This window comes from Protopterus annectens, chromosome 13.part0, assembly GCF_019279795.1.
Source record: "Protopterus annectens isolate FY-2018-M chromosome 13.part0, PAN1.0, whole genome shotgun sequence".
In the NCBI taxonomy this organism is placed as follows: domain Eukaryota; kingdom Metazoa; phylum Chordata; order Ceratodontiformes; family Protopteridae; genus Protopterus; species Protopterus annectens.
The window spans coordinates 229,503,472-229,530,765 of NC_056747.1; the positions used below are offsets into that span (position 1 = coordinate 229,503,472).

At 43.1% G+C, this 27,294-nt stretch overlaps 1 long non-coding RNA gene across 1 annotated transcript in view; it reads right to left on the minus strand.

Moving 5' to 3' along the window:
- Positions 1 to 2,963: 2,963 nt before the first annotated feature.
- LOC122788328 overlaps positions 2,964 to 27,294 on the minus strand; it is a 40,269-nt gene continuing 15,938 nt past the window's right edge. Inside the window, exon 2 of the long non-coding RNA XR_006362640.1 lies at positions 2,964 to 3,298. This is a non-coding gene — a long non-coding RNA (uncharacterized LOC122788328). The remainder of the gene's footprint in view (positions 3,299 to 27,294) is intronic.

Below are 27,294 nucleotides of genomic sequence, written 5' to 3' on the forward strand. Positions count from 1 at the left end.
GTGTGGTCATTATTTCTTTAAATGTCCTGACATCATAATATGCCAACTGCTAATTTAAATTAATCCATTTTTGTTGTGTTTTTCTGATTTATATGAAGCAAATTTTGTGTAGAGCAATGTTGAAACACATTACAGGCCATCAAATCAGATGAGTGAAGCATATACAGAGGTGGCTATAACTGCTGGTTGAAGCTGCTAGTTGTCTGTGAATGAAAGTAGCTGACTCTCTTGTTGATTGCTTAGTTTAAAATTTGGCTTTGTAGGACTAGTATGCCTTTGTTTAGTGTAAGGTGGAATACTTTGATACGTTTACTGTAGGTTTGAATGAAACAAACTTAAACTACATTATTGTGCCTATTACTATTACATTTTTTTACCAAAATCAGTCATCTGAGGTCTACATATTCAGTAAACTGTCTGTAATTGATCAGTATGGAGTCTATGTGTAGATAACAGTGACTTATGCTGCTTTTCATTTATCACTGTTGAACAACAGTCACTGATCTGGTATGGCAAAAAGGGTAGTAAACAGTGAATTTTATTTGTTGAAATCAGTGCAAAACTTGTATTGCTATTGCTTATGTGCATGCTTGTTTGTGTGTGTGTGTGTGTGTGTGTGTTTGTTTCTGAATAATATGATAGAAGTGGCTGTTAACATGTTTGCCTCTTGAGATTGTGTGTGTGTGTGTGTGTGTGTGTGTGTGTGTGTGTGTGTGCCTACACGTGCATGGAACATGTGTATGAAAAAGTAATATCACTGATTTTTGTCTCTGAACGCACACATAATATTGACCACATAATATTGCTGGTCATGTACATAAATATCCTGGGTAAAAAGATACAGTTAAGTCTTTAAGTTTCAAAGATAAATGATAAAGTGCATCACAGAACATCTAGACCCTCAAAGCTTCTGGTGGCCTGGTGGACCTTATATTCCAGATTGTATAACTGAATTTTGACACAGACATCATAGTGGATAGTGCCTGAACCCGAGGTAATTTAAAACCAGCCCTGCTCAGAGGTATGCTATAACTTTTTGGGGGGAGTGGTGCAGACATTAATTATTTAATTTTCCTCACAATTAAATCTCAGTGGTATACACAGAAAGTCAGTACAGCTTGGGGGCTGGTGATAGTGTGGTCATTATCTCTTTAAATGTCCTGACAGTCCATAGAATAGTGCACAAAAGGCTGCTATAGCTATTGTAGGAGCCTGGGATAGTGTGGTCATTAATTCTTTAATTTTCCTCACAATTAAATCACAAAGGTATGCAGAAAAGGTTACTGTAGCTTGGAAGGAGCCTGGGAATAGTGTGATTGTTATTTCTTTAACTTTCGTCAGAAGAGTTGTGCACAGAATTTAACTTTAACTTGTCTAGGAGCAGGTGTACTGTCAAGGAGCAACAAGCTTGAATACATTATTTTGATCATTACATTTTTCAGTTTCTGTGCAATCAAATATCAGATGTATGGCAAGTGGCTGTTTTGAGAGTAGGAGAAAGGAGATGCGGTTTATATACATCTGTCAACAACAGGTTGGAATACATTACTTAATTCTATTTTTACCTTTTAATCCTGATCTGATATCATAGGTTCATAGGTTGGTACTAGGCAATCGGCCCTAGGGCCTATACAAGCCTAGCCATAACAATTCCCTAGATATTTCTTCCCACAATATCAAAGGGATAAACCGAACATGGCTGTCTTTTGTGAACATGGGTGGGGAGGAATGCTGTACAAAGGTATGATATCAGCCACTAGAAATATATGACTGTGGCCATTTGCTCCTACACTTTCATCCAAATCTGTCACCAGAGACAGACACAGAAGGTGACTATTTTTTTAGGGGGTTAGGGAGGCAGGTACTAATCTTAGATATGATCTCTGAATCTTCATAACCATTTGTGTTCTAATTTTATTGTAAACTACTATTTTGTCATATTAAGAATGGGACAAAATGTATTTTTTTCCTTGAAAGAAAATAATAAAACTGAATTTCTTATTCATGATTTTGTTCTTGTCATGATTGTATCAAAAAACTGGAAAAACACGCAAAGGCACATAAGAGAATTTACAATCCCATGGCTTCAAGGAGCCCCCAGAGAGAGAGAGAGAGATCAATGGCTTAAACCAATTATTTCCTACACAATGCAGTCTTGGCCAGTGATAATTTGTTGAAAGGATGCAGGAAAAAGCTAAAGATTAAGAAAAAACATGAAAAAAGGTGAAAAAAGTAATCTGTATAGTATGGAGGGGCCAAGGTGGGGTTCCCCCCACCTTGTGAGCACTCAGAGATGCAGGAAGAGATGTACAGTGTGGAGAGAGTCATTGGTCCTGTTGCCAAGGGTTCCATGTCACCTAAGTCCAGCCCAGATTACAAATACTAATATTTATGTATCACAGCTAGGCAACATACAGCTCATTCTATGACTTCTAAAGTGTTGTTTTAATGTCATTTACAAGTACATATAATATGCTGTGTGATGCATGAAACAAAATCCCAGGCAGTGCTACTGCTACTATATCACCACATGCAAACCACGACTCAAGGTGTTAATTAGTAGACTGCTAAGGACAAACTCTGAGGATCCTTGGAGCTTTTGTCCCCTTACTCAATATCTTTTCTTTGTTGAATCCAGAGGAATAATTTAGACAGCAAGCTGCCACAGATAATAAATGTAAACACAAACAAAACTGCATTATTTTTATTTAGATTATTTCTTGGTTATAGCAGTCTGGGTAATTATTTGAGGCCTTTGAAAGTTTAGCACTTTTTCACAGTTGGAGGAACTTCCTTAAGTTTTAAGGAGACTCACCAATTACACCTAAAACCCAAATACCTGTACCGCACCTCCAGTACCATTGTCACAAACATCTCCAGCTGTAAGTATTATTACTGCTGTTACTGCTGGTATTAGCTTTAGTACTGATACTGCTGCTACTGCTAATATTACTGATCCCACTACGGTGAAAGAAATTCAGTTTTATTATTTTCTCTCAAGGAAATAATACGATTAATAATGCTGCAGCTAGTACTATAGCTGATATTACTACTGTTGGTACTATCAAAAGCAGAAAACAAAATAATATAGCATGAAAACACAAGTTACTGCATAGTCATACACTTGGCTGCCATTCATCTGAAGAAACAGGATTCATTGGCTGGCTTCTCCCATGATGTCACTAATCCACGAGTAGAATGATGAAATATGTGTATAAATTCCAGGTGGGCACTTTAAGCCGAAAGACACAATTCCTTCTGCTGTACCATTACAGACCAGTGGTCCACCAGAGTCACCCTGTGTTAGAGAAGAGAAAATTATAGCATTAGAAAAAAAATACAAAAGCAAAAACATAAATATACTGCAAGGATTTTAAAAACATAAAAAAGATGAGACAATCTTCATAGCTTTGTGATAAAGAAATATTTATTTATTTTTATTTTACATTTGCATTTACAGCAGAAACCCGGGGAGAAAAGCTCCACAGTGAGATTAACAAACAAACAAGACTAGTACAAGATAACATATCTCAACAATAAGTGAGGAGAATTACAGATGTGAAAGTCCTATAAAACCTCAATCTTTACTACATGCTTATATCAGCAATTTGTGTCTTTCGGCTTTTCCCGGTTAGGGGTCGCCACAGTGGAACTCCGGTCTGCTAATGATTGGCAGTTGATTTTTACGTACTGGCTTGCCAGGTCTAATGCACAACCCTCAACGAAGGTACGCGAATTCACGCATGTCTCCACGCAGAAGACACTCTAGCTGAGAATCGAACCGGACATCGTCTTACTGTGAGGCAACAACGCTACCCCAGCACCACCTATATAGGCAAAATACATTAATAGAAAGTCATATACAATCAGACCTGTAATGGAAATCAGTGAGTTGGGGTATGAGGAAGATGTATGACATGGACAAGAGTGGCTTAATACCCACTTAGGAAATCAACAGTTTAATACTTAACTGTAGCATATTTACATTAGAAATAGCGGGAAGGTAGGGAAAATACCCTTTTTATTATACAGAATCTGACAAATTTACAGAGATTTCTTTTGTATTAATTATTGCAGATCCCAGTTTTCCTGTAAGTTATTTTATTTTAAGTTTTTTGTAAATTAATTTAAATTCTAACAAATGATTATTCTAAAATAAAGAAAAAAAAATATACTGGACAACAAAAATGCTTTGTGAGGGGAGAGGTAAAATAAACTGCAGTCACTGGGTACCATGTGAAGTTTCTGAGCAGGAGTCCTGCAAAAGGGATGAATGTATGAAGACATAAGGCCGAGTGAGATGCCTTGTGAAATTGTTGTTTGTTTAAAGTATCATCCTCCAAATCTAGAATTAATGTTTAAAAAGTGTGCACATCTAATGCCCCAGACTTCTGTCTCCATATTTCCTTGTTACTTGGGACAGAAATTCTTAGCAATATTCTTCCCACTCCATCTGAAGATATATCCCTCTGAGCATTTTCAGTGATTTCACATCATGTTTTAACTTTCTACCTTCCACTCATCAAAGTGGGAGGGTGGCAATTTGGTAACGATGCAAACACAAACTCAGGCAAGGCTTCATTCAGATGACATGTACATTTTATTAAATAGTTTTGTATTATTCTCTTAAAACATCAGAACAGTCAGAAGTGGTGTGCAGGTGCATGTACAGTATGGAGTCAAAAATCATACGACTACAAAGTGAGGCTGTGCCCGTGCGGCCATCAGACCTTCTTACTCGACAAGGTACAACAAAAAGCACCTCGTGTTTTAAGGGTGGAGAGGGTAAAGAGTTCATCAGATGTTCCGAAGTACCCCTATACTGGATAGCTTGCACCATTCTAACCTCGTTCCTGATATGAAATAAAGCACAGAGCACCTTAGGTTTTATACCACTCAGATGACAATAATGTCTTCTTTCAATACATTTAAAGCAAGCAATGTCTTTATTTATGCATTCCAAAGTGCAAATCTGCAAATTAATACATTATACTGGGTATACAAACTGTCTGAATCTGTCCCTGATGTGGTAGTTGTAACAACTACTTTCAAATATTCTGCCTTTATCTTTTTTTAGTCTCTCTCTCTCTCTCTCTCTGCCTTGTGTTGTCTCTCTTACTTCTCTTTTGAAAACATTACATTGAACTGGAAGGAAACATTTACTTAATACCAGTTATTGCAACTGAAACATGATCACTAGTCAATGTTATAAAAACGTTATGTTTCAACAAAACTGACATATCATGTGTTTGTTCCCTTGGTATTTTCAGTCACTTGTATTTGATGGCACAATGGGATAGCAGGGAGACCTTCATCCTAGGTCTCCAACTCCATGGTACCTACTATTCTGAATACAAACCAATTATTGAGGGTTTGTAATAAGTTAAGATTGCTGGTGATTACAAATTAGGCCCTAAATTAATCTAGATTAGATCCTTTCCTTTAAATGTCTCACAAGCCACTAACATGCATGGTCAATGTTTCACTCACCTTAATGCTAACTTACTAATTGTGCCTGCAAATTTCTTCAGCAGCTTAGTCACTCTAATACCCAATGACAACTAAATTTTAACAATAAAATCTATAGAATCTGCAGGCAGCCAAAAGACCTACTATTATTTGTCTGAATAGAGAACATTTCTATTTTATATGAAACAGAAGTGTCCCGGGGATCACTTCAGTGGCCTTGCTTGACAGGGGCATTGGGAACTAACTTTGGGTGACATGATGCCATGGAATCTTCTTGGGCTAGGCTTATATAGGCTCCAGGGCCATTAGCCTACTACACACCTATTAACATATGAACCTATAAATTGCCTTTAGTATTAATTTCCCTTGACATTCTGAGCGGGGAAGCATATTCCTCAGTTAAGATCGAATGCCCTCCATTATCTGTTTGCTGCCTTGGTATTCATCACTCTTCACTCTTTCTATGAAAAAGCCATTGCTCAGAGGGATTTCCGATTTCATAATAATCCTAATTATTATTATCACCACCTTGAGAATGTAAAATAATTTTTAGAAAGCACTTACAAAACCTTTGTTGAACTGGATTAATCTTTATTTGAAGATCTTGACTGGCAAAACGGCCTTATTTGTGGCTTGTACCTCCAAACTGTAGAGTTTGCTGACTTCTTAACATTTCACTGTCTTCTACAATGATGGGATGTCAGTCTCATTCATCCTTTCTTTCTGGATAAGGTGATTTCTGATATTGTCATGAATTAGAACATTTAATAACCCATCCTCAAAACTCAGAGGAAATTATTTTACGTACAACATAGGCAGCTATGAACCTAATTTCTAACTCATTCCTTCTCTTTATTGCCCAGAGAATGTTTTTTTAAAAAAAATCAATTCTTAATAGAAAAAACTTATATATTTGGGAGATATTTAGAATCCAACTTTGATATAATTTTTGTGTTCAAAAATAATTAAATAATTTACCCCCATTTTTGGATTTAATATATATATATATATATATATATATATATATATATATATATACATATATATATATATATATATATATATATATATATATATGCATTTTTTTCATTTATTGTTTATAATGCTAACTTAACATGGCAAAAATAAATAATGTTCCCGTTTTTTGGATTTAATGTGTACATAATTCTAATTTAACACTACAAATAATTAAATAATTTTCCCTATTTTTAGATTTAATGTATATAATGCTAATTTAACATTACTATATAGTCTACATCTTTATGGTGTTTATTATGGCACATCATGTGACTGTGGAGTTTGCCTTTATATGTTATCTTTAATGCCTGTGTTTTAGATTATGCACCAAGAATGCTATAAGCAAAGCAGCAGTCTTTATTTGTGATTTTGTGTTGTGACTTATCCTAATAAACTGATATAGATGTACACTTTAATTTCTGAGTGTTTGATTTTTTTGTTGATGTTAAATATCTTTTCACCATCCAGATTTGTCGTCCATGCACAATTTTCAAGTGGTTGTTTACATATAGTTCCATGACATTACTTCAAACCTTAAAACACAGCAAAAGTGTAGCTTTACAACAAGACTCAGAAAACCATCAAAAAGAATAACGCTAAGAGCAAGAATCCAAGAACTCGCAAACAAAGTTTAAAATAGGACGTTTATTTAATGCTTTCGTCATCAGAAGTCCTGCTTGTCTAAGGACAAAAGTGCTAAATAAACATCCTATTTTAAGCTTTGTTTGGGAGTTCTTGAACTCTGGCTCTTGGCGTTATTCTTTTTGATTACTTCAAACCTTCCTTTAGTCAATTACTTTGAACAGAAGTAGTAATGACTGAAGTTATGTAATGTCAAAAAAAAACATTGAACGCAGTTAATATTGAACACATTATGAAAATCAAGGCCGTGAAGCAGCATTACATAATAAGAACATCATCGTATTATTTTACATGATTTACACGTCGACCAAATCCATTTTCATCATTACACTATTCAAATGTTTACATATTCAACATTGTTATGGTTGTATGCATGAATTCAGTTAAAGACATTTTTGATGTAATGTCATGGAACTGTATAGATATATTTAAGTAAATAGCTATCTGGATTACTAGCTATATTATCTTCAAGTATAAAATATTTTAGAGTAAATCTGTGTTCATTCTACAGTATTCACAATTAAGTAAATGACCAGCATTTTTGTTGCAGTATTTGATTGTTTGATCCAGTAGCTTTGATGTGTCTCATATCATTTCAGATTAGTTCCATCCACCCTGCTAGTGGCTGCCCTCCTGACTGCTTCAGAAGCCTGATGTCCGTCTCTTTATATGACCTCTAGAACTAAAGATAATAAATTCCCATTGCAAAATATCCTGAGGAAGGAAGTATGTGAAGATATTAATCTCTTGGCATTTTAGTTTGACTAAAGTGATGAAAGTACAGCACAAGAAATTAAAAAAGGCTTTTATGCCAGAGGCTGGAGGTGAGGCCTCCTTGGTGAATTGTGGGGGAAACTGGGCATATACAGCACTGGAAGCTGTTTAGTTGGATGGATACAAACCATTTAGAGTGACAATAGTTTTCAATGTGGAAATTGATTTGGCCACAGGGGGTTGGCTTAGTCACTTGCTAACATATGCAATTAATTATGCGAGTTTTCAGAATTTTCACAAAGAAACATTTGCATAAATGATTTATACTCCATACAGACTATGTAAAATATTACCAGGAGTTAACTCTGTGTTGTAGGGTGGGGTGGGTGTACAAGGGAACTTTGGTCCTGCCCAGATTTAAATGAATTAAAATGTGATATAGAAATTATCTTATAGTTGGTGCTTGACAGAGATTTCTCACTTACACAGAGTTTATTTTTGTTGGGTTATGACTACAATTGCATATACATAAGAATGAAAAAAGACTGGGCTGGATTCATAAAGGCTTGCACAGAGTCCAAGAGTAGAGTAAGACTCCATGCAGCCAACATGTCTGACTAGTGATCCAGGAACAGCATTGCAAACAGCCCCTTAAACTGCTCCTACATGGACAGGGCTTGGATATGCAAATTACCTCACTTGCAGCCGAAAGGCATGCAAATGAGGTAAATCTGCGATCCAGGAAGCACAAACCTGTCCGAGTAGGAGCCATGTTATCTGCAGAAATGTACTCAGTTGACAACTGAGTACCGTTCTGCAAATAGCACAATGGAGCTGTGACAGCTCCAAATAAAGGTTGCATATGGTTGAGGAAGCATGCCAATGGCCAAATATACAGCCATTGGCAAATTTCCCCAATGCAAAAAATAAAAATTATTTTTTTTTCCTCGATCGGCGAGGTTTAAGCTTAGCGCAGTGCCGCGCAAATGGGGTGCGCTATAAAAATCATAAAATAAGAAAATAAAAGCCACAAATAGGCATTTTATAAGATATCATAATATACAATGCAAGTGAATGGCAGGCTGAAGACAACATGGCTACTGAGTAGGGGTTGCTAAGGGGGGAACTCAGTCTAAGAGCTGTAACCAAGCATTACTAGGCAATCCTATGCAATTGAGGGTAAGGATAGTGAATCACAAGTCTACATAGCAAATGAGCACAGTCAGTGGAGTGCAAGACAGGATAAGGGGAGTAACAGAGTAGGATATAGGTGACATCATGAGGGGGGTATGTATGACAGTAGCTAATCTCATTGGAGCAGAGTGGCATGTGTTAGCTGTCAGTTGCTCATCACTGGAAGAGGTGTGTCAGTAGATATCCTAGCTAAAGTCAAGAAATAGAAGGTGCACACTGTGGGTATCACCAAAGTTTCTTGTAAAAGTACTTGCAACGTATATGCGCACTTGTGCACGCCTATAAATCGAAGTAAGACAGTGTACGTGCGTGTAAGCAGAAGTTAGCATGTGTAATGTTGTCTAAATCTGTGTTAGCAGATTTGTGCCTGTGTGCGCGCATTTAAAGCATGTATAGGGCAGTTTAAAGTCTTGTAAGTGCCTTTGCGCTCCTGTGCACGCGTTTAGGCAGGAATTAGCTAGTATAACTCTGTCTAAGCCTGTGTACGCACGTCTGCACTAGTGTGTGCGGCGCTGCCCCCCTGAGGAAATGGAAAGGGAAAAGGAAGCACAACAAACAGTAGGAAGTTAACCAGGGAGAGTCAGCAGAGCTAGCAGGTGGAAATAATCAGAATCAGGCAATTACACAGGCAGTAAACCAGCCCAGCACTTAAAACTCTACAAACAACTTTTCACCATGTATTCCTCATAGACACTGCAGCACTGCAGTCAGGTAAGAGAAGTGAATACTGAAAAAGCTGTACTGAGACAAAAAAAATGTTAGGGGCTGCCATTGCTGTCATAAGGCGACATATGCAATATGCTGAGGGTGGTGACAATGGTAATGCTGCTGAGCAATACCCAGTGCGGAGACGGAGAAGAGTGTACATGCCCAGGGTAACCTACCAGGGGCTACATGAGCTGGAGATAGTGGAGCGCTATAGAGTGGACAGAGACCTCCTGCAGCAAATTGTTGAGCTGTGCAGGCCACGCCTCACACACAGAACCAACAGAGGGGAACCCATTCCAGTGGAAACCAAGGTATGTGTTGGCCTACGAATACTAGCAACATGTACCTTCCAGAGACCAACTGGTGATATGATGGGGATATCACAGGCATCAAAATCCAGGGTACTGCCCCAGTTCCTGGATGCCATGTCAGCACATGTCAGTGATCTTGTATATTTCCCAATTCCTGTGAGGTATTGGCTAGCAATATGCATCTCTTCCAGCAAATAGCGGAATACCCTGAGGTAGTGGGTGCAATAGACTGCACGCACATACGCATCAAAGCACCAGCCGGTGAGCGGGGTAGGATCTACTTCAACCGCAAGGGCTTCCTCTTCTTCAACTGCCAGGTCTTGTGTGATGCCCAGGGCATAATACTGAATGTGTGTGCTGGCTGCCATGGAAGCTACCATGATTCCCATATCTGGCATCTGACGCAGCTGTACCAGACATTTGCCAATGGGGACATCCCACATGGTCACCTAGTGGGGGATGCTGGCTATGCACTGGAGCCGTGGCTGATGACACCCATCAGAAACACACACACACCTGAACAGGAATGCCATAATGCGGCACACGCACAAACATGAAATGTAATTGAGCATGTGTTTGGGCTGCTCAAGTCACGGTTCCGGTGCCTGGACACATCTGGTGGAGCCTTGCAGTACTCACCAACTACACATACCCAAATTGTCATGGTATGTGCTATGCTACATAATATGATCCTGCAAAAACAGCTGCAGCAGGACCAGCATAGGCCTGGCCCAAACAGCCCCCCACTATTGCCAAGGTCATCACAGGAAGAGCATGACTCAGAGGAGGAACAACCTGAGCCTGCCCCGGTAGGCAGAAGGAGGCGTGCCCAGTATGCTTTTGCCTTGGCAAAGAGGCAATGCATAGCACAAACACTGGCTCAGTAGGAACCCTGGAAATGATACCTCTCTCTGACCTGCACATATAGTAAAATGGATGCCTAAGTTGACACTATCTGCTTCAAACATGTACAGGGAGTGTAGTATGTGCATCCGACATACATAGGCAGCCCTGCAGCACCACCTGAGGCATGATTGCCATGTGTCAAGCAATTTAAGGTAGTGCTAAACAGCATTTACCACCATGTAGTATATGCAAACAGAATCGCACACACCAACTAGTACAACTGGTCAATGTCAAGTAATATTGGGCAATGTCTAGCAAAGTTGGTGAATATACAGCAATGTCGGACAAGCCTGGTCTAAGTAGGGCATAGCAGAACAAAAGCCAACATGCTTATATTTGCTTAACTGGCCCTTAAGCAGTCTGGTCTGCTCAGTATGGAAATATAAAGCAGTGATGGGTCTCCAACCCAGGATACTCTGCACCATAGTTAAAGTACTGAACCACTAAACCATGACAGCATTGCACTGTTCAGCCAGTATGAAGGGATGTTGATAAGTCTATGCAAAGTATCTCATGGAAACCCTGCAGGCACAGCATAATCCCTGTTGAGTTATGACACAAAGGTGAGTCCTGCAGTAAGAACAGAACTTGACTTCCAACACACACAGTATAAATGTTAATATTGGTCATGTTCACACACATCCACAAATGTAGTGGACTTCAGATCACAACATACTGAAAGGTCACACTAGGCATGCTCACACACTTGAATAAATGAGACATATGTCAGGCAACAAAACATGGAAAGCCTGAACTGGGCATGCTCACACACTTTGGCCATGTCTGACTACAGCAGTGGGACACACATATCTGGCAGTTGCATGTGTTAACCCAGGAACCTCTCACTATCCAGCAATCCTCCCTGTGCACACAGTTACATGACAACAGACACTTATATAATATAGTGGAATCCTGTCATGATCAAACATGTTCCGCAGATACCTAAGTTGTTCATAGAAACTGGGAAAGCAAAGACGATAAAGACCCGCAAACAGTATCAGCAATAAATATTGTGCATCCCGAACATAAGCATAGGTTCAGAGGTCGATACTAGGCTATCTTCCCTAGGGCATGTACAAGCCTAGCCAGAGTGTGTATGGCTTTTGTAGCCCTGTTAGATTACTACACTGTGCCAGTGAATAGTAGGTCACACAAGATAGCCCATGTACGTTTAGGCTAGTGTGCCTCTGTCTAGCAGGGACACAGAAGATATCCCATGGGTAAACATATGATCAACCATACAGCCATCAAGATGTCCCCTGTAGGTGGTTAGTGGGCGGCTCTGCCTATGTGAAACTGTGATCACAATCTGGAGTGAGTGGAGGCCCTGGGATAAGAATCTGTCCCTCCAGCATGTCCTATTAACATCTGTGCTGAGGTATATGTCCCTGGAGTGTGTAGCTACAAGGGAGTTTGATATCCTGAGGTGGAGCATGTCCATTAATTCTTGGTTGGGTATTACTGCAAACAACAGGCACACATCATATCCGAGTAGGTGGTAAGTGACTGAGTAGAGCTGGAGTTACTGCATCTGAACTGTGCAGGTCATCTGTGTGAGTCCCTAGATCTGCTTGGTGCAGAACTTATAGGTTCATAGGTAAATGCTAGACTATCTGCCCTAGGGCATTTATAAGCCTAGCCAGAGTGTATTTCCGTCTCCCTATTAGATTAGTCTACTGTGCCTCTGTAAATTAGGTCACAGAAGGTACCCTTTAAGATTAGTTTGCTGTGCCTCTGTCTAGCAGGGACACAGAAGAGATCCCAGGGGTGAATTTGCGATTTCCCATCCATCCACGTGTCCAGAATTGGCTTGAAGAGGGTCAGCGAGGGGCTATGTCTAATATGAATTGGGGTTCTATTCCAGAGTGAGGGGAGCCTCTGGGAAATGAATCTGTCCCTCCAGCATGTCCTTTTTGTTCTTGTGCTGAGGTTTAAGTCCCTGGAGCATGTATCTCTAAGGGATTTGGATATTTGAGGTGGAGCATGTCCATTAATTCTGGGTTTGACATGGCTTTGTATGTCAGGTGTAGATCGCCTCTGAGTAGGTGGTAAGCAACTGAGTAGAGCTGGAGTTTCTTTAGTTGAGCTGCATACAACATCTGTTTGTAGCCCATGATCCTCTTGGAGAGGTACTTTTGGGTCTCTCCAGTTGCTGCAGGTTGCTGCAGGTGTTGGGTAAGGTACATCCCAAAAGGGCCATTGTATTCAAGTATGGGGCTGATGAGTGACAAGTAGAGGGGCACAATGACCTCTCTTGATCTAGATGCGAACCCTTTTGTGATAAGGTGGCATATATAGAAGGTCTTTTTAACCACTTTGGCAATGTGATTATCATAGGAGAGATTACTATCTACATTGGTCCACAAATCTCAAATTACTACTTCTGTACTTAATTGATTACCACCTATGTAGTAATTTGTGTGCACCTTGTTTTTCCCAAAGGGGATGACTATGCCTTTTTACCATGTGGCTCGAGGCCGTGGCTCTGACACCAAACATCCATCTCTGTGAGACCCTTCTGGAGGATGCTTGTGTCAGCTGGAGAGTTGAATATGGCCCCCAGTTTGCAGTCATCTGCGAACTTTGTCAGCCATAATCCCCACGTGTTAGCCTGAACCTCAGAGAAGTATATACCGAACAAGAGAGGTCCCAGAACTGAGCCCTGTGGGACGCCACTTGTAACTGGTTTGGATTCGGACATGGCACCTGTGATTCTGACCATGTGGGTTCTATCCCTGAGCCAATTTGCAACCCATCTTGCAATATAGGGGTTGATATTTAAGCTGGTAAGCTTATTTATGATGCCCTAGTGGGGTATTGTGTTGAAGGTTTTTGCGAGGTCCAGGTAGGCTGTGTGGACTACCTTGCCCTCATCTATAGCTTTGGTAACTGTTTCAAAGAAATCAACTAGGTTTAAGAGGCAAGGTCTGCCCTTAACAAAGCTGAATTGGGTAGGGTCCAGTGTCTGGAGGCTCCCAATTACTTTGTTTATGAGTTCCATGATAATACGCTCCATAGCTGTACAGACCAGACTAGTCAGGCTTATGGGTCAATAGTTTCCAGGGTCCGTTGTGGAACCACCTTTGTGGAGTGGAACCACTGTAGCTGTACGCCATTATTTGGGTACATATCCTGTAGTAAGGCTAAGTTTGCACAGTGACTTAATGTGAGGGTTCAGTTCTTCTTGGAGCTTGTGTAAGACACAGCCTGGGACACCGTCCAGTCTCATAGCTGCTGTGTTTTTTGCTTTAGAGAGGGCAGCTTTCACCTGTGCAACTGTGATGTCAGGGAGGTTACATTCAGTTGGGATAGGCATTTGTTCCTCTGGGGGTGAAGGGGGGGAGATGTTTGTGCTGAATCTGTCTGCCAGGATGTTGGCTATGTCTGTAGGTTTGGTATATTTTGTACCATTATGCAACAATTCAGAGCATATCTGGGAGTTTCCACTCATATTATGGACATAACTAAAGAAGGGCTTGTGATTATCTTTAGTGTCTAGGGCAATTTCCCTTCCGAAACTGACCTTTGATGATTTTATGAGGTATCGACGTTTCTTGCTAATACTGATCAGAGATGCCTTCCATTTTTGGGATTTTGCTCTGCCATGTAGTAGCTTCCTCCTTCTGTTGTATAGCTTATTTATGGCCGTGGTCCACCAAACAGGTCTCCTGTTTTTGGAGGAGTGAGTCTTCGTTTTATTTGGGATAGCACGATCCATGCATTCCTGCAGGTGCTCATAGAATGCATTTGTAAAGGATTCTGCGGATTGGCCTATATTATCCTCTAGGCCGTGGGCTTTGAAGGATTCCACCTCAGTCTTGAGAAGTGCAAAGTTGGCTTTTGAGAAATTCTTTACAGAGATTTCCATGGCTGGGGGTGGGGACAGGATATGGGTGCCCATGGAAATTAGTTAATGGTCTGATCTTACCAATGAGGGGTTTACCTCTGGTGTGGAACATAGAGTCCCCATGTTGGTGATGACCAGGTCCAATATGTTGTTCCCTCTTGTGGGAGTGGTGACCAGTTGTTCCATCTCATTACAGTTTATAACTTCAAGGTACAGTTGGGTGAGTGTGTTTGGGCATGAGTAGTTGTCGCAGTCAATGTTTGGGTAGTTGAAGTCACCCAATAACATAGTTTTAGAAGAGACCTTGATATTCTCCAGTGTTCTCAGGAATGCCAAGTGGGGTTCCTGTAATAGGGAGGGTGTTCTGTAGCAGGCTACAAACTGAAAGGCAGTTTGGCCCACTGTTAGTTGCACATGGATGGTTTCTGATGCTTCGTGCAGTGCCACTAACCTGGAGGTGTAGGTATCCTTGATGAATATAGATACTACCCCTCCTTTTGTGCTTCGGTCCGAGTTTTGTGTCTGAAACGCATGGTATGAGTTATAACCTAGTAGTGTTGGGGAGCTCTCAGGAGCCTTGAACCAGGTTTCTGTTACTGCACAGACATCGATATTCTGCATACTGAGGAGAGCCTCGAGTGCGTGCATCTTGAGGTTTAGACTTCTGGCATTGAGTAGCATTACCTTTAGATTTTGTATCCTTGGGTTGTCTATGGAGGTGGGTTTGTCCTTTGAGCCTCGCCTAAAAAATGCACTATGGGGGTGGCAAGAGGCATGGCCAGTATACGAAAGCCTAAGGGTGACAGGTGCAAGCTGTCCCTAGCGAAGCAACGTGCCTTGTCGGGCTTGTCATCCCAAGCTGACAGATACTGGATCCCCATTGAATGACACCAATACTTTAGACAATTGTTGAAACTGATCATTTTGTCTTTATACTCTGGCATCATTCTTGGTGAGGGCAACATGCTACTCAAGGTCAGGGTCATACCAGCCTGGGCTACATGATCAGAGAGCTCCTCTATGTCTCTTTTCTTGTAGTCCAGGGAGGTACGTCTCATGTCATTCACACCTGCATGGACAATGATGGAGTCATACTTGTACTTGCTTTGGAGTGACCTGAGTGCTTGCGTTATGTGGTGGATCCTGGCACCTGACAGGCAGCTTACAGTGATCTTCTCCTTGTTCAGTCAGTTGAGCGGGACGTCAGTGTGCCAGACAATACAGTCCTCTATAACAAGTGTATTTGGTGTGTTGTTTGGCCTTAAGGGCTGTGACTGTGAGGCACACTGATCTTGTGAGATATGTGATTCATGGGTATTGTTGAGGGGTGGCTGTTGCTTGGGTATCTGTGGCCAGTACAGTTGCTGCAGGTGTTGGGTAAGGTACACCCCAAAGGTGGCATTGTAACCAAGCACGGTTGTTATTAGTATAGGGGCACAATGACATCACTCGATCTAGATGTGAAACCATATGGGATAATGTTGCTTATATAGAACGTCTGTCCAACCACTGTGGCAACGTGAATGTCAAAGGTGGGAGTACAAATAAGTCATGTCCCCAATCACCTAACAACACCTACTGTCTTTAATGAAGTTCTACCTATGTGTTAATGTGTGGGCATGTTGTTATTCCCAAAGGGGATATCTATGCAACTAATGGCATTTAGCTGTAGGCCATGGCTCAGGCACCAATCATCCATCTCTGTGAGACCCTGTTGGAGTATGCATGTGGCAGCTGGAGAGGTGATTATGGCACCCAGTTTGCAGTCAAGTGCGAACAAGATCAGCCATATTCCCCCTGTGGTAGCCTGTACATCAGGCAAATATATACTGAACAAGACAGGTCCCAGGACCGAGCCGTGTGGGATGCCACATGTAACTGGTGTATAATCAGACATGGCACCTGCAATTCTGACCATGTGGGTGCTATCCCTGATCCAGGTAGCAATCCATCATGTGAGATATGTGTCCATATCGATGCTGGTGAGTCTATGCATAATGGCCCAGTGGGATATTGTGTGGAAGGGTTTAGCAAGCTTCAGGTAGGCTGTGTGTACAACTGTCCCTATGTCGATGGACCTGTTAACCGTCTAAAGAATACAAACATGTTCAAGAGGCAAGATCTGCCCACAACAATGCTGAAATGTGTAGGACACAGTGTCTGTAGGTTCCTGATGTCTATGTTTAAGAGTCCCATGACAATACTCTCCATAGCTTTGCATAACAGGATAGTCAGGCTTATAGGGCAATATTGTCTGTGGGCCGTTCTGGCACCATTTATGTGGAGTGGGACCACTGTCGCTGTACACCATTCCGTGGGTACATATCCTGTAGTAACTCCGATATTAGGTTCATAGCTTCATACTAGGCTATCTGCCCTAGGGCATTTATAAGCCTAGCCAGAGTGTGTTTGGCTTTCGCCACCCATTTTAAATTAATTTTGCTATGCCCTTTTTTGAGGTTAGTATACTGTGCCTCTGTCTAACAGTGACACAGAAGTGATACCCGGGGTAAACCTATGATCCCCCATCCACTCATCAAGTTTCCTCTTGAAGAGAGTCAATGAGGGACTCTGCCTAACCTGGACTGGGATTTTATTCCAGAGTGAAGGGAGCCTCTGGGTTATGAATCTGTCCCTCCAGCATGTCCTATTTATTTCAGTGCTGAGGTTCAAGTCTCTCGAGCGTAGCTCGATGGGATTTGGATTTTCTGAGGTGCAGCATGTCCATTAATTCCGGGTTGGACATGGCTTTATACGTCAGGCACAGATTGCCTCTGAGCAGGCGGTATGCCACTGAGTAGAGCTGGAGTTTCTTTAACCGGGCAGCATATGGCATCTGTTTGAGCCCTTTGATCCTCTTGGTGAGGTACTTTTGGGGTCTTTCCAGTTGCTGCAGGTGTCTGGTAAGGTACATCCCAAAAGGGGCATTGTACTCAATTATGGGCCTGATGAGGGATGAGTAAAGAGGCACGATGACCTCCCCTGATCTAGATGTGAATCCCTTCATGATTAGGTGGGCTATATAAAATGTTTTAATAACCACTTTGGCCACGTGGTTGTCAAATGAGAGATTGCTATCAACTTGGGTCCCCAGGTCCCTAATTACTTCTTCCGTACGTAATGGATTACCACTTATGTGGTAATTTGTGGGCACTTTGTTTTTGCCAAAGGGGATGACTATACACTTTTTGGTGTTTAGCTTGAGGCCTTGGCTCTGGCACCAGTTGTCTGTTTCTATGAGGCCCTTTTGGAGGATGCTTGTGTCGGCTGGAGAGTCGATTATGGTGCCCAGTTTGCAGTCATCTGCGAACTTGGTCAGCCACAGTCCTTCCATGTTGGCCTGTACCTCTGAGAAATATATACCGAACAAGAGAGGTCCCAGGACTGAGCCTTGTGGGATGCCACTTGTAACTGGTTTGGAGTCTGACATGGCTCCAGCAATTCTAACCATGTGGGTTCTGTCCTTGAGCCAGTTTGCAACCCATCTAGTGACATAGGGGTTTATATTTAAGCTGGTGAGCTTACCTATAATGCCCAAGTGGGGTATTGTATCGAAGGATTTTGCGAGGTCCAGGTAGGCTGTGTGGACCACCTTCCCCTCGTCAGTGGCCTTGGTGACTGTTTCAAAGAAATCGACCAGGTTTAAGAGGCAGGATCTGCCCTTAACAAAGCAGAACTGGGTAGGATCCAGTGTCTGTAGGTCCCCAATATCTTTATTTATAAGGTCCATGATGATCCTTTCCATAGCTTTGCAGACCAAGCTAGTCAGGCTTATAGGGCGATAGTTTCCAGGATCCGTTGAGGCACCACCTTTGTGGAGAGGGACCATCGTTGCTGTACGCCACTCTTTGGGTACATATCCTGTAGTAAGGCTGAGATTGAACAGTAGTTTTATGTTTGGGTTTAGCTCTTCTTGGAGTTCATGTAGGACGCAGCCCGGGACATTGTCTGGTCCCATTGAAGCTGTGTTTTTTGCTTTGGAGAGGGTGGCTCTTACCTGAGCATCTGAGATGTCAGGGGGGCAGCACTCTGCTGGGATAGATATTTGCCCTTTTGGTGGGGAGAAGTTTGCGCTGAACCTGTCAGCTAGGATGTTGGCAATGTCTGTGGGGTCGGTGTACTTTTTGTCATTTTGGACTAATTCTGAGCATATCTGGGAATTCCCACCCAGGTTCCCAACATAACTAAAGAAATCCTTGTGATTATCGTTAGTGTCCTGTGCAATTTTTCTCTCGAAGCTGGCCTTAGACGATTTTATGAGTGCCCGTAGTTTTTTGCTAATACTGATCAGAGATGCCTTCCCTTTTTAGGATTTTGCTCTATCATGTAGTAGCTTCCTCCTTCTATTGTATAGTTTGTTTATGGCTGGGGTCCACCAGACAGGACATCTGCCTTTGGAGGATTGGGTCTTGGTTTTATTTGGGATTGCATGATCCATGCATTCCTGAAGGTGTTCATAGAATGCATTTATAAAGGATTCAGCCATCTGGGCTGTATTTTCCACAGGCCCGGGGGCTTTAAAGGATTCCACCTCGGTTTTGAGGAGTGTGAAATTTGCTTTAGAGAAGTTTTTCACTGTGGTTTTCTGGGCAGGGGGTGGGGTCGGGATGTGAATATCCAGTAAGATTAGTTTATGGTCTGATCTTACCAGTGAGGGATACATTTCTGGTCTGGAGCATAGAGTCCCCATGTTGGTGATGATCAGGTCCAGTATGTTTTCCCCTCTTGTGGGAGTGGTAACAAGTTGTTCCATAGCATTTGAGTTTATAAATTCTAGGAACCTTTGGGCTAGGGTGTTGAAGCTAGAGTAATGCTCCCAGTCTATGTTTGGGTAGTTGAAGTCACCCAGTATAATAGTGTTTGGAGAGACCTTCATATTTTCCAGTGTTCTCAGGAAGGCCGAGTGGAGTTCCTGGGTTTGGGAAGGTGGTCTGTAGCAGGCTATAAACTGGAAGGCAGTTTTACCCACTGTTAGTTGCACATGGATAGTCTCTGATGCTTTGTGCTGTGCCACCAACCTGGAGGTGTGGGTATCTTTGATGAATATTGATACTCCCCCTCCTTTTATGGTTCGGTCAAAGTTTTGGGGCTGAAAAGCATGGTATGAGGTATAACCTGGTAGTGCTGGGGTGCTCTCGGGAGCCTTGAACCAGGTTTCTGTTACTGCACAGATATCGATGTTCTCCATGCTAAGGAGAGTTTCGAGTGCATGCATCTTGAGGTTTAGACTTCTGGCATTGAGTAGCATTACTCTTAGTTTCTTATCCCTTGTGATACCTATGGAGGTGGGTTTGTCTTTTGAGCCTTGCCTAAAAAAGGCACTATGGGGGTAGCAAGAGCTTTTGCCAATATCCAAAAGCCCAGGGGGGTGATAGGTGCAAGCCGTCCCTAGCACAGTGATGTAATGTGAGGGTTACGTCTGTCATGAAGCTCGTGTAAGATGCAGGCCAGGACACCAACTGGTCCCATTGATGCTGTAATGTATGCTTTGGGGAGGACAGCACTCACCTGTTACTGTGTGGTGTCAGGGAGGTTACACACTGAACCTGTTTGCCAGGATGTTGGCTATGCCAGTGGGTTCAGGGTAAGTGTTGTCAGTATGCACTAACTCACAAAATATCAGTGAGTGTCCACCCAGGTTCCTGACATAACTGATGAAGGCCTTGTGATAGTCCTACATGTCTGATGCAATTGTCCATGAGAAGAAGACCTTAGATAAGTACATGAGTGATCATAGCTGTCTGCTAGTACAGATCACAGATGCTTTCCCTGTCTGGGATTGTGCTCTATCATGTAGTAGCTTCCACCTGACATTGTACAGCTTATTAATGGCTGGTGTCTACCAGACAGGTCCCCTGCCATTGGAGGAGTGAGTCTTGTTGTTATTTGGGGTAGCACAATCCATGTAGTCCACTAAGAGTCCATAGAATGTGTATGTAAAGGATTCAGCAGTTGGAGCTGTATTTGTCACTGTCTCAGGGTCTCTGAAGGATACCACCTTGCTTTGGTGAAGTGAGACATTGGCTCATCAGAAGTTCAGCAAGATTACCCAGGATGGGTGTGTGGAGTGTATATGTATGTCCAGTGAGATAGATGTATGTTCCGACCTTACCAATGAGGGGTATATTGCTGGTTTGGAACACAGAGTCCCCATGTTGGTGATGATCAGGTCCAATATGTATTCCCCCTTGTGGCTGTGGTGACTGGTTGTGCCATAGCATATGAATTTACAAATTGTAGCGACTGTAGGGAGAGGTTGTTGCAGCTTGAGTAGTATCCCCAGTCAATATTCGTGTATCTAATGTCACCCAATATAATGGTGTTTGTGAAGACCATCATATCCTCCACTGTTCCCAGGAAAGCCGAGTGTGGTTCCTGAGTATGGGAGGGTGGTCTGTAGTAGGCAACAAACTGAAAGGCAGTTTTGCACAATGGTAGTTGTATATGTATGGTCTGTGATGCTTAGTGCAGTGCCACTAACCCAGAGGTGTGTGTATCTGTGATGTATATGGATACACCCCCTAGTTGTGTTGTCCATTCCAAGTCCTGTGGTCAGAAAGCATGGTATGAAACATAACCTGGTAGTGCTGGTGTGCATATGTGACCCTGAAATAGGCGTCTGTTAGTGCACATATATTGCTATCCCCCATACTGAGGGGAGTCCTGAGTGGCCGCAATATGAGGGTAATACATCTGGTTGAGCAGCATTACCCTTAGTGTTATTTAACCTGTAATGTCTATGTAGGTAGGTTTGTCTTTTGAGCCCTGCTCAACAAATGCACTATGGTGGTAGCAAGAGCCTTAGCCAGCATTCAAAGGTCCAAGGGTGACAGGTTCAAGCTGTCCATAGTGAAGCTACGTGGCATGTTGAGCATGTCACCACAGGCTGACAGACACTGTATCCCCTATGAATGACACCAATCTGTGTTAGCCAAGTGTTAAACGTGATATGTTTGTCTGTATACTGTAACAATATACTTGGTGGGTGGATCCTACCTTGGTGGATCCTAGACAAGGTCAGTGTCATATTGGCCTGGGCTACATGATGACACTGTTCCTCCATGTACCATGTCATGTGGCCCAGGGAGTAACGTCTGAGGTTTTACGCACCAGCATGGACAATGATGGTGCCAGTCCTGTACTTGCTTTGTAGTGACCTGACTTCATGTGTTATGTGGCAGATCCTGGCACACGACAGACAGCACAAAGGGACTGTTCCCTTGTATGGGCTGGTGAGTGGTACGTCAGTGTGTCTGACAATAAGTGTTGCCTATCACAAGTGTATTATGTGTGTTGTTTAGCCCGAAGGCAAGTGACTGTGTGGCACACTGACATTGTGAACTATGTGAGATGTGGGTATTGTAGTGGGGTAGCAGTTGTGTGTGCACCTGCTGTGGAGGTCTCTGCTGCTTAGGCAGAGTTCATTTACAGCATCCGAGTATGTGTATGTGTGATAATGTGGTTTGAGTGCTGTCGCCAGAGGATATGTGAGACTGATATGTGGTGTGTGTGGTTATCCTCACCACCTGATAGACTATGCCAGTCATGGGTCGAGAGAGTTCAGCACCCTGTATGTCTCTATAGGTGCATCTCACACATATATCTGGGTTTGTTGTGAGGAGGAGAGTGTACCATGTCCAGTCTGATGATGTCACCACCCTAGAAATACAGACAGAGAAGGGAGACTACCTAGTAAAGCAAATAGCGCACTGTGCTAATGCCTCTCTCTTTAGTATCATAACCTAGTTAGGTAGGGGCTTGAATCCTGCAAATGCTGAGTGTGTCTGTGTATGTGGGGTGTGTATGTATAATTCTCCTTGAAAGGAGTGGCCTTTTTAAAGACTGGGAAAACACACTAAAGATGTACACTCCTCTTTGGAATGACTGATGATGTCACCAACCTAGAAATACAGACAGAGAAGGGAAACCACCCAGGAAAGCAAATAGCGCGCTGTGCTAATGTGTCTCTCTCTAGTATCATAACCTAGTTAGGTAGGGGTTTGAATCCTGCAAATGCTGACTGTGTGTGTGTGGGAAACCAGCCAGTAAAGCAAATAGTGCGTCATGTTAATGCGTCTCTTTCCAGTATCATAACATAGTTAGGTAGGGGTTTGAATCCTGCAAAGTGTGTGTGTGGGGAGGGGGTGTGTATGTGTGCAGTTTCCTTTGAGAGGTGTTCCTTTTTGGAGACTGGGAAAACCCAGTAAAGGAGGTACATTCCTCTTTGGAAAGACTGATGAATGTAACCATCCTACAAATACAGCAGGAGAAGGTAAACCAGCCAGTAAAGCAAATAGCACGCCGTGTTAATGCGTCACTCTCTAGTTTCATAACATTGTTAGGTAGGGGGTTGAATCCTGCAAATGCTGACTGTGTGTGTGTCACTGTTGGTCAACACAGTGTGGGTTTTGCTTTTACTATAGTATGACATAGTATAATGACAACAGTAAGCGCATTGCAGACATCAGGTATCTGTGTGGCAAATATATATGTGTACATGTCCCCTCAATCAGTACATAGGTGTGAAGCCTGCATACTACATGAATACATTTGTTTCCATTGACAGGTTGTGCTGCTGCTACTCAGATCATAGGTCACATAGGTATGTATGTGACATGGCCATCCACTGTCGTGTTCTGTGACCAAGGTCATCTGTGGCACACACACCCATGACAGTTACTTAAGAGTAGTGTGAGTGAGGGTATATGGCTGGGGAATATGTCAGACATGGTCATACACAACAAAGTCTGCCAAGAATGGACAGTCTTTATAGGTGTACGACTGCCTTGTGGATATGCATTCAGGCCTCTAATGTCTGTGATACACCTTGGGACTCCACAATACCTATGGATATGTGGATACGAAGGGTCACATGACATAACATGGGTCTGTATGTACACAATGGTACCCGACATACATCTTGAGGGCTACCACCGGTGTGGTACTGACGGGGTAGTATGCATAGTACATGAGGATGACTATGCCATAGTCGGCTTACTGCTATACAGCATGTATCACACAACAGGTATCTGTCTATATGATACCCTTGTGTAGGATATGCGTCCCATCCAGGGAATGCATTGTAGGCCATTCCATGCATTCCCAGATTTGGATGGACACATCCCTAGTGTGTTTGCATGTACCTAAGGGGGCTATATGACACACAGGTGTGTCACAGTAATGGGTGGCGGTCATCACCACTGGTTAGTGTTATAGTGTAGCACCAGAAGGATCCAATTGATACTGGGTTCCCTACTACTGTGTGTCATTTGTCAGGACATCATCCAATGATTGCTTATAGTCATGCTGTTGAGGTTGTGTATACTACCAGACCACAAATCATTGACTGATATTAACGGTATCACCCACAGCATAGTGTCAACCCATGTCATACACACATCTACCCATGTTAGTACATAACTGTAGGAGAATGCATACTGGCCATTGAAAGATGCAATGGGATGTTAATAATGTGTACGACAGAGTATGCCACATGTCCCATGTGTCCACTATGCATGTACATCCAGACAGTGCGCACCCACCATGTTCACAGATGTACACTTGCTAATCTGTACTGCACACATCACACATGTACTGTCCACTCACTAACACATGCTGGCAACACATCACACATCAGCCAAGTGTCACATGGGTGGATAATACATACTCAGACCTAACAGTGTTGTAAACAATGCTACATTGACAAACAGAGCTTTGATGTATAATGTCTGCTCAGATATACCTACAAGGATGTAGTTAGACTTCCTTGTTGACAACTCGCTATTATTGCTACACTGCTATAGTGTCACCCTGTGCATCAGCACCATGTTAGCCTGTCCCTCCATCGATAATGCAGATGACAGGAGGCGGCACAGGTATCATCATATGCACAGGGCGTTTTGTTGTTTGCCAGAGCCTGACATTGACCCATCCAATCGTCATGTGTGTGTGTGTGTGTGTGTGTGTGTGTGTGTGTGTGTGTGTGTGTGTGTGTGTGTGTGTGAACAGTACAGCATGGGCCAATGTTGATGCAATGTGTGTGTGTATGTGTGAGCCCTAGTTGTTTGCTTAATGTGTGTGTGTCTGCATGCACACAGCTCCACCATGTGGCTGCCATATATGGTGGTTTGTGGGACAGCCACAGACTGTACCTGCTTGGCTGTACAGATCACTGTCTCCAGCCACGAACACAGTACCTGTGCCTGGTAGGGGTGCTACGGATGGTATCGGGTACCAACCCAGACTGGGTACTGTCATCAGAGGCAGAGGTATGATGACTGGACCCATGTCCCTGCTGGGACTGGCCAGAGCCACGTGCATGTGGTCTACTGGGACAGACAATGGACAGGCCAGCCCCAGGATTGCTGGGGCTGGTACTGCCACTACAGGAGCGGCTGTGAGCCGTCCACGACCACTGCCAGCTGTTGCTGTTGCTGGCATGCATCCGCGTTGACGTCATAACCATCCCGCATGATCCTGGTTTGAGGAAGACATGTTGGGGAGGGCATCTATTGTCTCCCCCCAACATCTATCAATGACCTCAATGTATGTCTGGATGGTACTGGCAAGGTCACGGATGCTGTCATTGATAGCGGTGTTATGTGCCCTCTGCGCCGTAAGTCCCTGCCTGGTGTACCGTTCCATACATGCCTGAGCCTGCATTACAGCCCGGAACATAGTGGTCATCGTAACACCTGTGAGGGGAACACCTGCCAGGGGCAATACATCCAGTGGTGATCCCCGAGAACCCCTAGACCTCCACCTATGTGGTACCGTTGCGGGTCTATTGCTATGGCTGCTGTGAGGGGATGCACGTGCCATGGGTACCACACTCTCCTGGTCAATGCCAACTATATGCTGTCCCTCCCCTATGGCCATTGGTGGTGAGGGATGTAATGGCAGTATAAGTGTGCGCATGGATGGGGTTGAACGCTGTGTACTGTCGATTGGTGGACCAACGACAGACCCTGTCAAATCTCCCTGTGCCAAAATACATGTCTCATCATCACCACTATCCATGGCAGTGGCTTCAGGTCGCCTGCTGCTTTTGCCAAGCCCTACCTCAGCACTTGTGAGAGGAACAGGAAACACACGTTACGGTCTGCACATGCACATATGCACATATGCACACATGCACACATGAACACATGCACACATGAACACAGGCACACAGGAGCACAGGAACACAGGAACACATGCACACTCCTCACTACAGCAGACACACACACAACAGACTTCCAAATCATACTCAATACTGGTTGAATGTGCATGACAGTATCACAAGGCAAACAGTCACGCACACGTGTCAGCATGCAGAATAAGTGTTGCTCAAGTCCATGCAGTGTGAGTGTAGACAGCCATAGTTGATGACAGTGTACATGGCTGTGGTGCATGTGTGTACATGTTCAGTGATTGCCTACATCCTGGAACACAATCTGTACAAGGACACTACATTTCTGTGCAAGTATTATAAGCTCTGCAATGTCCTGTGCACCATCACACACAGGTATACATACCATGGCTGCATGTGTTATCTGTGTGTCACATGGGTTTCCATGTCTGATTGCAGTGTCTGTGTCTGTAGCAGATAATTGTGGACACAGGTGTAGCACATGCATGCTATGCACACACACAGGATGGGTGGTGCATGTATATGTGATGGGATACCAATCCTGGACATGGCCATTGTAACAGTACGGGGTGTAGAACCATTAGCCATCATCATCATGCATCATGTGGTCACTCAAGGCCACTAAAGTGTGCTAGACCACCGCCTAGCAAGCTGTACCTGAACCGCAATGCCATGGCTAAGTTCACAATTGCACAGCCACGTTGCACAAGGGTGTGTGAGGTGTCCAATAGGGAGCATCATTGCCTAACATGACTGTGTTATGTGTTGAGGAGTGTTGCACAGCCCCATGCTAGGCCCCTACCCCTCAGGTATGGTATGTGTTATGTGTGGATGACATGTGGGATACTGAAGTGTGACCTGCCAGCGTGTGTCCGGTTACACTATGTTAGCATGTTGAGGTGTACTGTGCATGACAAACGTGTTATGCTGTGTACATGTGTGTCAACTATGCCTATCCAATGTGCAGTACAGTGTTGCCACATTTGTGTCTGATGCTCTGTGCATTGCATGTGAATGAGGCAGCTACTGACATTACTGAGATGTTTCACGTCTCACAGCAAACATGCACAGCATGCATTATGCATAGGTGTGTTAAGTGCACATGGCCTACACCTCACCTATGACATGCACAGTTCAATAACAAGTTTAAAGTGTTAACACACTAGCATGTAACGTCTGCCCTGCTGTCACACCAGAGGGACCTGCAAGAATATGACACAGTTTGTCAGTGGCCACACCTGTGGCATTGCTACTGTGAGTGTGCTAAACTACAGTAGAACAACAGGCATAGGTGTACAGATACTATTCACATTATCAGTATTGCACACAATAGGCAGCACAACTGCTAAACACAG